Source organism: Oenanthe melanoleuca, chromosome 3, assembly GCF_029582105.1.
Source record: "Oenanthe melanoleuca isolate GR-GAL-2019-014 chromosome 3, OMel1.0, whole genome shotgun sequence".
Lineage (NCBI taxonomy): Eukaryota > Metazoa > Chordata > Aves > Passeriformes > Muscicapidae > Oenanthe > Oenanthe melanoleuca.
Genome location: NC_079336.1, coordinates 66,543,471 through 66,556,099, shown reverse-complemented (window position 1 = coordinate 66,556,099; position 12,629 = coordinate 66,543,471). Strand labels below are relative to the sequence as shown.

General features: G+C 43.1%; 1 protein-coding gene across 1 annotated transcript in view; it reads right to left on the bottom strand.

Moving 5' to 3' along the window:
* Window positions 1-9,206, bottom strand: part of LYST (lysosomal trafficking regulator) — a 75,873-nt gene extending 66,667 nt beyond the window's left edge. The window contains exon 1 of the mRNA XM_056488213.1: window positions 9,069-9,206. The gene's annotated coding sequence lies outside the window, so the exon portion shown is untranslated. The remainder of the gene's footprint in view (window positions 1-9,068) is intronic.
* Between the last annotated feature and the right edge of the window lie 3,423 nt (window positions 9,207-12,629).

Here is a 12,629-nt window from a genome sequence, read left to right as displayed (position 1 = left end):
AGGAAGTGTGTCAAGTGCACAAGACAGTAAACAAGTATTATTTTAATGAACCTGCAAAAGTATGATGAGACCATCAGAGTAATGATATTTCAGTTTACACAAGCATGTTGATGTCTGTATAATCTTAATATTGCCACCTCATATATTAACTCCCATCTCATTTAAGAGGGATGTTTGTCTTGCAACACCTGAAGTTTGAGAGTCCTGCTTCTACAAGTATTGTAAACCTTCTATAAGTATGTTGTTTACTGGTGTTCTACTGCCATGGTACTAAAAATTTAATCCATGAAGCTCAGTGCTTATACAACCTGAGAATCAGACAATTTCTACCTCTTGTGGATATGCAAGCATTGTATCTTACACTGAAAAAAAAATTAAAGGAGGTAACTGTGCTTACTGAAAAAAATAGTCCTTAAAGAAATAAAAATACACATTTTCATATTTCATATGGTTAGGGAACACTGAGATGATTGCTCAACTAGTGATTGCTCATGTAGAATAGGAATGCCAAGGGAAAAGAACCAAATGAGATCAGACAAATAACGGGCCAGGTTTGTTCAAATAAAAGAAACAGGTACTTTCCAAAATACCTGTCAGATATCTATATAGATATAAAATCAAGTCAGCAAACATACCCAAGGCTACAGACACTTTGAGCTACAGAGGCATTACAGCAGGTGCAGGCAGGTCACCTTCTCAGAAACAGTTTCAGAGCTGTCACCCTTCTGATCAAGACCCAGACCAGTGGTGTACCACACAGTGAAATAAGAAAGAAAAAGCCAAACCCTTGCTTACTCCCAAATTATAATTTCCCATGGATTTTCAGGCCTCAGGTTTTTGGTTTTTTTTGATAGTTTGAAATCAAACTCATGAGTAATGTCTTTGGGCACAAAGGTTGTTGCAGACTACACTTCTAAAAGTTGGGCAGAGTATTCTTCCAAAACATAACCTGTAATGTATTTGCTAAAGTTTAATCAGCTTTCCTGTGATATATTCTGACCTGTGAGTGTTTATGTCTGCTCTCCCCAACATGTTTCTAGAATTTCACTTGTCTAGCATAACTAATGGTGAAACCAGCTCTAAATGGTAGAGCCATTACTCAGAGGTATCTCAGATTAACATGTACACATTATTCTTGTTTACATACAACAATACACACACACTCCAACCTCCAGTTCATGCTTTTTTATTCAACTGCTTCCAAAGTGTCATCTTGGGACGTTTTTTCTCACAAAAATTCAGCAGGTTCTGCCTTGAGTTATAAAGAACAATAGTCCTTTACAAGTTAACAAATTATCAATAATTTCCTCCTTTTTGTGTCTGGGGGAAATACCACTGAGACAGAACTAATGGCAAAGAACACTACAAGCTAGCTGCATATTAGACAAGTGCTTTGAGACAGTTTCTCAACTTCATTTTATTTAAGAATTTTATTTAGTCTTCAAACAATATGAAACACCTGTGAATACATTCTTGTCAAGCCTGAAATCAAGCAAAAAAAAAAAAAAAGAGAGATGATTCACCTAACAAGATAAAAAGTACAATATTAATGAAAGACAGGCTCTCAAACAACCACCTACACTCAAGTTATACATTAGCCCTGTACATATGCTATACTCAAGTTTATGCTAAGGTTGTGGTCTTACACTATCCAAAGTCATTAACTACAACATAGTTGTTAGCCAAATTAATCCATTCTAGTTCATTTAAAATTTTCATATTTCAGATGACTGCACACAGGCATGGAGAGTAAGCATTCCTTACAAGAGGCATGGGGAAAGCTGGGGGCCTTCAAAGGCTGTGTCACACTAACTGTGTCAAAAACAAACATGCCTACTATCATGGACATCAGCTAAAAAGCACTAAAGAATACAAGGCTGCTACCAATACCATGAAAATGTTAGCAGAGTTGAAGACTAGGATCTCTTTCAGATCTTACCTAAAATGTCAGAGGCCAACGCCTCTGCAAATGCACGGTACTAAAGGAAGGAACTGACAAATATTCCACCACAAGGCGGAATCTATGAAAGATCAGTAAGTTCTTACAAAAGAAAAATGAAGGATGAAGATCATCTGTAAAACATTTGGCAGTGGCAAGGCAATGCTCCTAAGTGAGCCTTGTTCAGAACACTACTCAGAAGGCTAACAAGTTCTTTGCTAAATTAAAATATAAACAAGTAGTACTCCTACATACCTTCTTCCATACTCTAGGTTTGATACTTGAACCGCAGAACAGACTACAAGCAAGCCTTAACAGTCATGTCTACACAGTAACTAAATCTAAAGATCAAGACAACATCCACAGACTCCGCAAACTGAAAGAAAAGCGGCAGGTTACTATGGCAGGTAAGTCAGAAGTTCAGTGCCGGTGTCTCCAGTACTGAGCCCACAGAGACTAGCCCTGCACCACCAGGCAGACTTGGTGATATCCTCTCATGGGAGCCCACAGTACTGGAAATAGTGTGGCCCCTGTGACTGCAGTTGGGGCCACAACAAAAGTATGAAGAATATGAAGAACACCCTGCATTTTGAACAACAAATCTGCTCAAGTCATGACATAGAGAATCATACAAAACCTTTTGTAACTTATAATCTTATACACTTTGATTGCACCAACACCTGGAGAAAGAGGAGATTTCAGCACTCTTGAGTGCTTGAGGCACTCTTACTGAAGGGATATGAATGAGTAAAGCCTATCCTAAATGAAAGCTTAGTAGTTAGAGGATTGAAACTACAAAGTGTTCAAGATAAGTTTTGACACTGTGACTAAAGTACCCACTAAGAGCAATTAAATAAGAGGGGAAGATCAATGATCAGAGATTAAAAAAAAAAAAAAAAAAAAAAAAAAAAGAGAGACATTGAAGGAATTGAAGGACAGAAGACTAATTCCACTTCTGAATCTTTAAAATCGGTTGTAAAGTTGATATTTGCTATTAGCACTGAACTGGCCCCAGACGACCCAGTCAACATTCCAGATAACTACAGGCAAAATGACTCACATCTCACTATACACAGCTTTACTCCAATAAGAATGCAAATAAGAAACAGCCAGGATTTTTAACTTGTTTCTGAAGTTTAAACAGTACTGCAAATTAGTCAGAGTACAGACTCCGACAAAAATTATAATTAATAATTACACTTTGCTACATATAATAATGACCAAAAATATGATGTTTCTCAGTATACCTATTACTAGATAGACAAACTTTAACAAATACTGAATCACCAGAGAAAACCTTTAATCCATTCACAATAGAAAGAAAAAAATAGTGCCAAACTAGGAAGCCCCCAATTATAAATGTGCATGTGAATACACAAAAAAAAGATTTTACACTGCTGAGATGCATGAAGTATGCCAGATGAAGGTACATATGTAGCCAAGTAGCACTTTCAGTAAGCAAACATCATATAATTTTTGCTGCAAATGCTAAGGACTTAGCGGGACTCCAATAATCAAATTGGCTTTAACTGATGTAATTTAGGATTCTAAAAATAGTTCTGGAGTAATTAGGAGTACCTTCTGGAGAAAAAAATACACCCCCACATCCCCCCCAGCATTTCCTCTATATATACAGACACATAAAGGAAGTTTTCTGCTTAGCTTTGATCTTTTCTTAATTGAAACATGCAAATAAAAAATGAAACTACACATTCCTCACTGACTCAAATCTCCCTGTATCATTGAAAGATGCAAGTAATACTAAGAAAAGTGATAAAAATCATGTAGCATGCAGTTTTACACATAAGGGCTTTTGCTTTGTTTCCTCTACAGCAAATTATAAGAATGCTTGATCTCAATTCTTGGAAATTAAGATTAAACTCTTGCCTCACAACAGAAGGACTAGCACTAGGTTAATTTTCATTTTAGTGTCTGTTTAAACTACTGAATCACAACTGGTAGTCAATTTTTGAAACCTTCTAACAATTGTTATATTGTTGGATTTTTATCAGGTCCTGCAACAGAATTATAAACTATCATGAACATTTCTTACTCTAAATCTTAAATATTTTCCTCACTAATTGACATCTTTCCAAAATTAAGGCATTAAGAGATATTCATCCTTTCAGATTGCTGTTTCCATTCCTCATTCTCGATCCTTTAATTAACACACTAAAGCCTATCAAATCAGTAGAGCTTACTGAAGGTAACAGATCTAGTTACCTACTTTTTGTCATTTATTCCCCCAAAGAACATAAATCTTTGGTAAATGCTTCCACAATACTAGAGGAATCGATGATATCAAGTGTTTGCTGAAATAAAACTACACAGAAGTTAACATCAGTTTTAATACTTCCAACAAACCCTTGCATTTGGCATTACCTGACAGTAATTCCTCCTAATATTTCCTCTTTTCAATTTTCTCTTGGGAAAACAGAAAGGTTTTTCTCTACTGTCAAAAGCCGAAAAAGTCAGAAACTCCCTCCTCCCACCTCACAGTACTTCATATTCCTGTACTTTTCCATGGATCATGGTGATAAGTTCTAACTGAAGCCAGGCAGCTCAACTTTCTGGGTGTGGGAAAAGAGAGCAAAGAATTCATAAACATAGAATTAGCTGAGATTGTCAGAGCGGCTGAGCAAGCATCTGACAGACACAGTCAGGCACGAGTCTTCCAACCTTCTTTTGCAAACCATTATTCAAGACTTGCCTTCCACTTCCCACCTTTTAAATTATCCAGGAAGTGCAGGAAAGCTTTCCTAGTGCAATTGAGAGTAATTCCCACAGTGCCTCAGCACCACATGGCTCAACAACCCCATCAAACAGAAGTGTCACAGGGCAAGCCCCAGATGCCTGCAGGGAGCTACACAAGCTCAGAAGTGCAGGAGATAACCCTTTCAGTGTTCCCCACTGCACGGTCACTGCAAAACCTCATCCACAGTAAGAGCAGGCAGTAGGGAGTTATTTATGGGGGAGAAGCTGACTAAGAAACAGAAGACAGAGAGAGAAGCAGAAGAATAGAAGCCCTGGCTCCTTTGTAACACACCAAAAATCACAAAATCCATGAGGTACAGAATGTAAAGGAAGATTAAATGTGCAATAGTGACTAAAAAATAAAAGCTAGGGGAACTTTAGAGAAATATCCAAAACAAAGATACAACAGAAGCTCCAGCAGGTACAGGCACCAAGACACAGCACTATTCCAGGACTTCACTACATGGATGACAATATAACACACCTATCCCTTTTTCAACATACATAAACTAATGAATTTCACAGGGTTTTTTTCCCCACCTTCCTCTTACTCAGCATAAGATTTAATTTGTATCTTCGCAGAACACTGTTACCTAAAAATCACACTACTTTAATTTAATTTAATTGGTACAAAGAACCCGACTTCCCAGAAACAGATTTTAATCAGACCCCAGGTTACAAACAGGAATCAAAGAGCCAACAGCTTACAGCAAGAGAAAACTCAAGACTACACACAGCCTTCTCCTTTCCCATCACACATTCCAGTATCACTCCTGTACAGAGTGCTCCATCTGGAAGCAAGACTTCACCTTGCACTAATTTCAAAGTCCTGGAGAGCCATGTTCAAATGCAAGACCTGAATCTAAACAGAGGGAAAGAAAACCTGATCCGGTGCATACGATGCTGCTTTATTAGTTCTTCTCAACAGACCATGAGAGAATCAGAAACCCTGCTGAACATCAGTAAAAGCCCACATCTCCCAAAATGCAGCTAGGGTGGAGTTATACAAGACAGCCCAGCCCACCTGACAACTCATGACTAGCAAGAAGGTGCTTTTGTTGTTCCCCAGCAATTCTTCTCTTCCTCTAACCTCCAGGACTGCAATCATCCAGTTCCTTCTTGACATGGCCCACCCCGACAGCTTTGCAGAAAACTCTTTTTCAGCTGGAGTTGTTGTTGTTTAATTGCCATACTGAGGGATGAGGCAGTTCTCACTGTCAGTGAAGGGAAGGCTGTGGTGGGAGATTTCCTCCTTCAGCAGTAACAAGCTGCTCAATCAGCTTAGAAAGCTCAGACAAACCACTCCAAATCACACAACAGAAGGAGCCTCAAGTCTCTGCTACCTGATCTAGTCCCAAGTGTACTACCCTCAGATCAGTGCTGCCACAAGAACCAATAGCTGCAATGACACCAGCTCAACTACTTGACACTATCTATAGGCCCGTGAACTTCCAGCAAGCAATAATTTGCCAAAGTACCTGATATTCTCATAATCATCTCAGAGTTGGAAAAGAAAGCAAGAGACAAAGTAATCCCAGGCATATATACATAAAGACCTCCCACCACTGCATATTACAATCCTTTTCTAACAATATAATCCAATTTTCCAACAAACATAGCAAAAAAGATGTAACACAACAGCTACTACAGTTCCTAGCTAAGGAAGCCCACAGAGCCTGACAACTCCTCAAAAAGGAATAAAATAGGTATTAGTGTGGTCTTGTCAACAACAGCTGTTCACTGCAAAGAACTGCAACTCACCCACAGAGGACGAGCAAACTTGTTCTGGACAGCACTTCCAGGTGCAGTAGAATCCTCTTACAAAATCATCACTTCACCCTACATTCCCTCTGCTCCTTTCTGCCCTCAAAAGACAAGTATCAAAACTAGTTTTGCTTCAGATTTCCTTCATGGGCAATATTATCTTATTTGAAAAGAGACCACCATGGCAATGGCAAAATTATGCAAATATGAAGGAAATATTAAATTACAAGCTGAAAGGGTGTACAACTTCTGCTCATAAGGAAGCACCATGATCTATTACAGAAATTACTGACAACAGGAATATAGAGCTGAGCTTCCTGAAGTGCTTGTTCATAGAATCACAATATTTGCTTATGCTCTTTAACCTTGACTGCAAAGAGAACTGTATGAAAGCAGCAACTTACTTTCAGTAAGTGTTAAGAATGCAGATTTTCTTTTCCACTGTTTTTTATAAATCCAGTGTCCAACTTTCCAACAGATCCTACACTATTGTTCAAAGTACCCCAGAGTCTTTCCTTACTATCTTAAGCTACACCAACAACTGATGTGGTGACACATGAAAAACCTACCAGGCTCTATGGTAAAGGAGGAAGCAAAAGAAGCATCAAAGGAGAGCCTTAATTAAATGGTTATTAAACTTACAGAAAAACTTCTTACAATCAAACATTTTTCATGGAAAGCTGTCTTTGAATATGGTTAAAAAAATTCACAGAGCAAGAAAAAAGGGAAGGCAGGAAGAGAGTGACATCAAAAAAGCTCCTCTCAAGAAATCTGTACACAGTCTAATAAACCAAGTGACAACTGACTTCCTTTGGCAACTGGCTTTGATTTTAGAAGTAAAGAATTGAAAACTACATGCTTTTAGCTTGCAAGTCTCTGTCCAAAGAACAAGGAAGAACAACTAAATTAAAACAGCCTAGAAAAAGATGGGTTTCTTTTCCTTATCTATGATAATACACAAAAAGAATATTTTCCATTCACTCAATTCAAAACATCCACCAGAAAACCTCAGAGCCAGTAAACCACAGATTTCCTAAAGCATCTGAGAGGACACTTTCTTCTCTGCACTACTGGTCTATGAGCCTACAATACAGGCAAAAAGGAGACTCAAGAATGTTTTCCTGAGTCCTTACCACACTGTAGGTCCATTATGATAAAAGCTCTATGCAGACATGGTCTCCTGTCCAAGCAAGCAAAATCTGATCCTTTCTTCAGGAAAGGTTAAATGTTCTAGACACCTCTTTTCTGCTACCTAGCACAAGATTATGATACACATGACTAAAACAGAGAGTTGTCCCACCAACACATCAGCAACAGTACACAAGCTTGTGTCACCAGCTCCAAGTTTCCTGTAGATCCTTATAATGAAGTCTTCACACGGCACTACAAGCAAGAAGAAATAAAAGAAGAAAAAACGCCTGCCATCCAGATTTTTTTCTTTAGCAAGTCCAACACATTTACAACCACACTATATGCTTTTCCAACTCCTAGGACATGACATTCAGCGATCTGATCTTCTTTCAGAATTTCTTCAATCACTCTGCTTTCTCTTATACAAAAAGTTTTATTTTCACTCCCAGTGATGCACTTGCTTTTCTTGCCTTCTCCCATCACTGCAGATATTAGTAAAAGGTAGCTCTTTAGTTCCTCAGGGGATATCAGACAATATCCAATTCTTAGACTTTTGCTTTTCTCTCGGAGAAGCGCCTATGAACACTCTCCCCCCCAGTCAAAGAACATGTAGAGCAGTTCCCATCGCTCCTCTCTCCACTCATTTTGATGCATGTTTTTGGAAAGGGGCAGTTCAGGTGCTGAAACGCTGCGACTCTTGCATATTCCACGTCCGCCAGCGTTATCGCGCTTCCGTGAACAGCCCACACTTTTCTCCAACCCTTATCTGCACCACACGCCTCGCTGACAGCAAAGGCTTTGTGTCCGCGCTTTGCGCCAGCGCCTCGCACAGCGCTGCCCACCGCAGGGTGCGCACTGAGCGGCTCGGGCTGCCAGGGACCACAGCGGGACACTTGCCCCAAGCTCCCCGCCCCAGCAGGGTCATCCTAGAGCCCGTGGCACAGCACTGAGTCCAGGCGGTTCTTGAACATCTCCAGTGAGGGAGACTGCACAACCTCTCCGGGCAATCTGTTCCAGCGCTCGGTCACCCGCACAGCATCCCGGTAAGACGGGAGGGGGCGGAGGAGAATCCGCACGCACCGCCTGGACACGCACACCGGGTGTTAAACGTCGCCTTTCGGCAGAGGCGGAGGCCTCACGTCAGCACGGACCGCTCCGGGCCGCCCAGCGCCCGCCGCCGGCCCGGGAGCACTCGGGCCCGAGCCCGCGGTGCCCCTCCCGCCGCCGCTGCCCGGGAGCCCGGGGCGGGCCGGGCCCGCCCGCGCCACCTCCGGCGGCTCCTTCCGCCTACTCCTGCCGCCGCCGGGCTGCCCCGAGCCGCCAGCGGCATCTCCAGGCGACTGCAGCGCCACTGACAGCCCGCCGCGGCTGCCGGCCCCGGCCCGCCGAAAGCCGCGGGCAGGGCCCGTGCCGAGCGCCCTGCCGCGGCCCCGCGCCGCCAGGCGAGCCCCCGCCGTGGCGGTGCCCGCCCCGCCCTTACCCGCTCCTCTCCCCGCCACAGCCGACGCGCCCGGCCGCCCGCTCCGCTCTTATCCCGCTGACAGCGTCCCGGCAGCCCATGGCGGGAGGTTCCTGCCCGTCCCCGCCGCGCCGCCCGCCCCCGTCTCCCCGGCAACACAGAGCCCGCCCCGGCCGCGCCTCCGCCCGCCCCGCTCCAGCTCCGCCGGGCTGGCGGCGCAAGGGCGCTCCTGGGAATGCCGCGGCCAGCCTGGGGCTGCCGGCTCCCCCTGCTCCTGTGCTCGGGCCGCCACAGCGCCCGGCAAGTGCCTCACGGGCAGCCGGCCGGCCTGCAGCTCCCGCTGGGGGCCGAGCGGGCGGGAGGTGCTCCCCCAGGCCGGTTACTCCACCGCCACCACCAGCACCCTGCCCGGCTTTAACGTCAATATTAAAAACGCCCTCACATGCGTGTCACGTATCCGTGGCCACCCTCCGCTGGCGTCTGGGTGCTGCGAGCCGCTGTCCCCGCGGCTCCGAGGGTTGGCGCTCTGCCGTGGCGTTTGCCCGCAGTAAATCCTTGGAGCAGCTGTACGGCTGCGGAGCTGGGCTTGGGCTGGAATGCCCAGCGGAAACGGCTGCCCTGAGTGCTGGTCGATCAACTCCCTGACAGAACAGGTTCGCGTAGGCAAATAAATAAATAGTGAGTCTTGACTGCATGCTGCTGCTCTCGCCTGCTTCAGAAATTCACCGTGCAAGGCCAGGGCACTCAGTAATTTTATGAAAGTGAAAGCAATACGGTACAGGCGATGTTAATAAGAATATGCTTCATATACCCATGCATGCCTAGCTTTGGCATCACCGTCCTTATTCTTGAAATCAGAAAAATATGTATACAGAGGGTGCCCAAGTGCATCCTTTCACATCCTTATGCCTCTTCGTGGTCCATTGGCCTCCTACTCCCTGACCTTTGCTGCCTTTTCTGGTGAGGACCGTGTAATTGCATTTCGCTTATCATCCCAGGGCCTGCTGGCTACCTTGGTGTCATATTGGCTTTGTAAAACTTAAGCCAGGCTGCCTGCAAGGATTACACGGATGGTCAGAGCCAGATCTTGGGAATGCTTCAAACAGCAGGATCCCAGGACCCACCTGCCAAAGTAAGTTTAGATACACACGAGGTAACAGTGGTTAAGTCTTGCAAATATAAACTTCAGTCTGCCTGTACACTCTGCTTCTCATGCTTTTTCCCGTGGCACCCACTTATGGCCACATTTCCTTTTTTTTTTTTCCCTTGTCACCTGCTTTTGGCTGTTGTTCATGTTTGTGCTCACCTTTTTGACAGGAAACAAGCAAGCTATCCCTCTTAGATGAGTACTGGGTTAAACAGGTTGTGGGATATTCCAAACCAGGAGAGCAATTTCCCTACAAGGACCAGCTCTGCAGACCCCAAGACTGTGCCTTTCTCTGGGAATTAAGCACCTAGGCAACACTTCTTCACCCAGAAATTGCTTAAATCCCTCAAGAACAGCAGTCCTAGGGAAGCACCACCAGCATTCCAATAGAACAGGAAGGAAGAGAAAGGAGCCTGACACTCTGCTTTTTTGCTAAGCCAGGTTACACAGCACAGTCACCAAGCTGCAGGTGTGGGAGCCCCAGTGACACCCCATGTCTCTGCTTAGGTGCTCACCCTTGAGAAGCTCAGAGAGATAAGTGGCTTTCAAAGGCACCCAAGCCTCTGCAGCAGCCACAAAGAGCTTAGGGGAAAAGTGGTTCAATCATTGTCCTGGAGTTTAGATGACAGTTAGTTGCTGACTAAATTCAGGCAGACTAAATCCTACTTTTAATCCAGTTTATTTTAAACTCCTGTGGAACATGGTAGGATTCAATCCAGCCCATCCCATCTGGCACTGCAGCTGCTGGAGAGGAAAATGAGCCAAGATTCCCAAACCCAGAGTCAGGAAGTCCTTGCCATAATAATGGTCACACAAATCCTCTTTACTTCCTGCAGCTGAGGAGAAAGAGAAGTCTCTTCTCCCTCAGAACCAAGACTTCCTGTTTACTGAAAAGAGATACCACTTCTTTATCTTTCTTTTAGATCTTACACTTGCCAGACGATGACTGCATGTGTGTGTCCCTGCTCACTGCTGACAGCATCCTGAAGGCAGAGGTTTCTACTGGTCTCTTCCACGAAACTCCTGCCTGCCAATACCTCCAAGGCTCTTTGCTGTTCTTTGTGCTGCTGCCCAGTTTTCCTCAGAAGCAGATGTAGGACAGAGCAAACACAGTGCTTGACATTTGCACACTATCCAGGAGACCAGTGAAGCTAAGCAGGCTGTACATCGCCTTGTGTGATTGTACAGCAAAACTGTAACAGCAGCAATGAAAATGGAAGCAATGGCCAACAGCACATCAACTCATTCTTAGAGTATTAGATTTTACTGTGCAAAGAATATGAACATTTCAGATTGGTAACACAAATTTTACTAAAAATAAGAGTTTTCAGGTGAGAATTGGCCATCATATACAAACATCTGAATGAATCTTCACAAGGTATTTACTAAAATCTTCAGAAGGGAAGTATGCCATAGCCTAAGTAGAACTGCACTGAACAGTTATCATGTGTGTTAAAAAAAAGATTATAAACTGTTTGGACTGAGAAAGATAAGCAGGGACAATTAAAGATTTTATCAGAATGATAATGTTTTTCTCACTTGAACGCTTCAAAGTAGAACCTTTCAGCCCATGCGGATTTTTAAAATAATTACAATAATTAAAGATCCTGCACAGATACAACACTATGCCTGCTCTTCAATTTCAAATCAGAGTTTTTCAGTAAAATACTAAGCGTTCTGAATTCATTTGCATCAATATAAATTTGCATCATCTCCATGAAAGTAAGTAGAATGACACCAGTTCATACTAGAATAACTTCAGATCAAATCTGGTTCTTCTTATCATTGGTTCACTGATGACTCCCGCTATCCTACAAACAGTACCTGAACACAAAGAGTATACTTTGAAGTTATTCATCATAATTCTTCCTGGGTTTCTACTATAATTCTTTTTCTTCTGCATAGATGGAGAAGATAATAGGATGGAAAACAAGGAGCAAGAATACAAGTGGTATTTCCCCACTGTTCTCCTGAACAACAGAACAAGCTGCAGCACTGAGACCTGCACAGATCTCACTGGTACTCAACTTCTTCAGTGTGTGGTATTAATGTTCACAGAGAGTGGATTGAGGTCAATGGTTTCAAAATTTTAGTGTTCAGTGAGCCACTGTCCATTCCTGGAATTTCTTAAGTGCCCACTAGATGTTTTTCAATTAAGCTCCATCTACTCTCATCATAAAGATTTCAGCTGAAAGCCTTGCAAAGGTCACATAGTGTGAGGCCTAGATTTTGTTAGCCACATTTACAGTCTCTTTTTCTCTCCTTTCCAATGAATATGTACCTGTCTTGGCCAATTTACCTGTCTTTTAATGATATAAGATATAATAAAAACAATATTTAAAACTGTGGAGTAATTAGTATAATATGTGATCTGTCTTAAGTCCATGATCTTAAATCGGAGTGGTTTGTGGAAAGGGCATCTTTTGTCAGCTGAG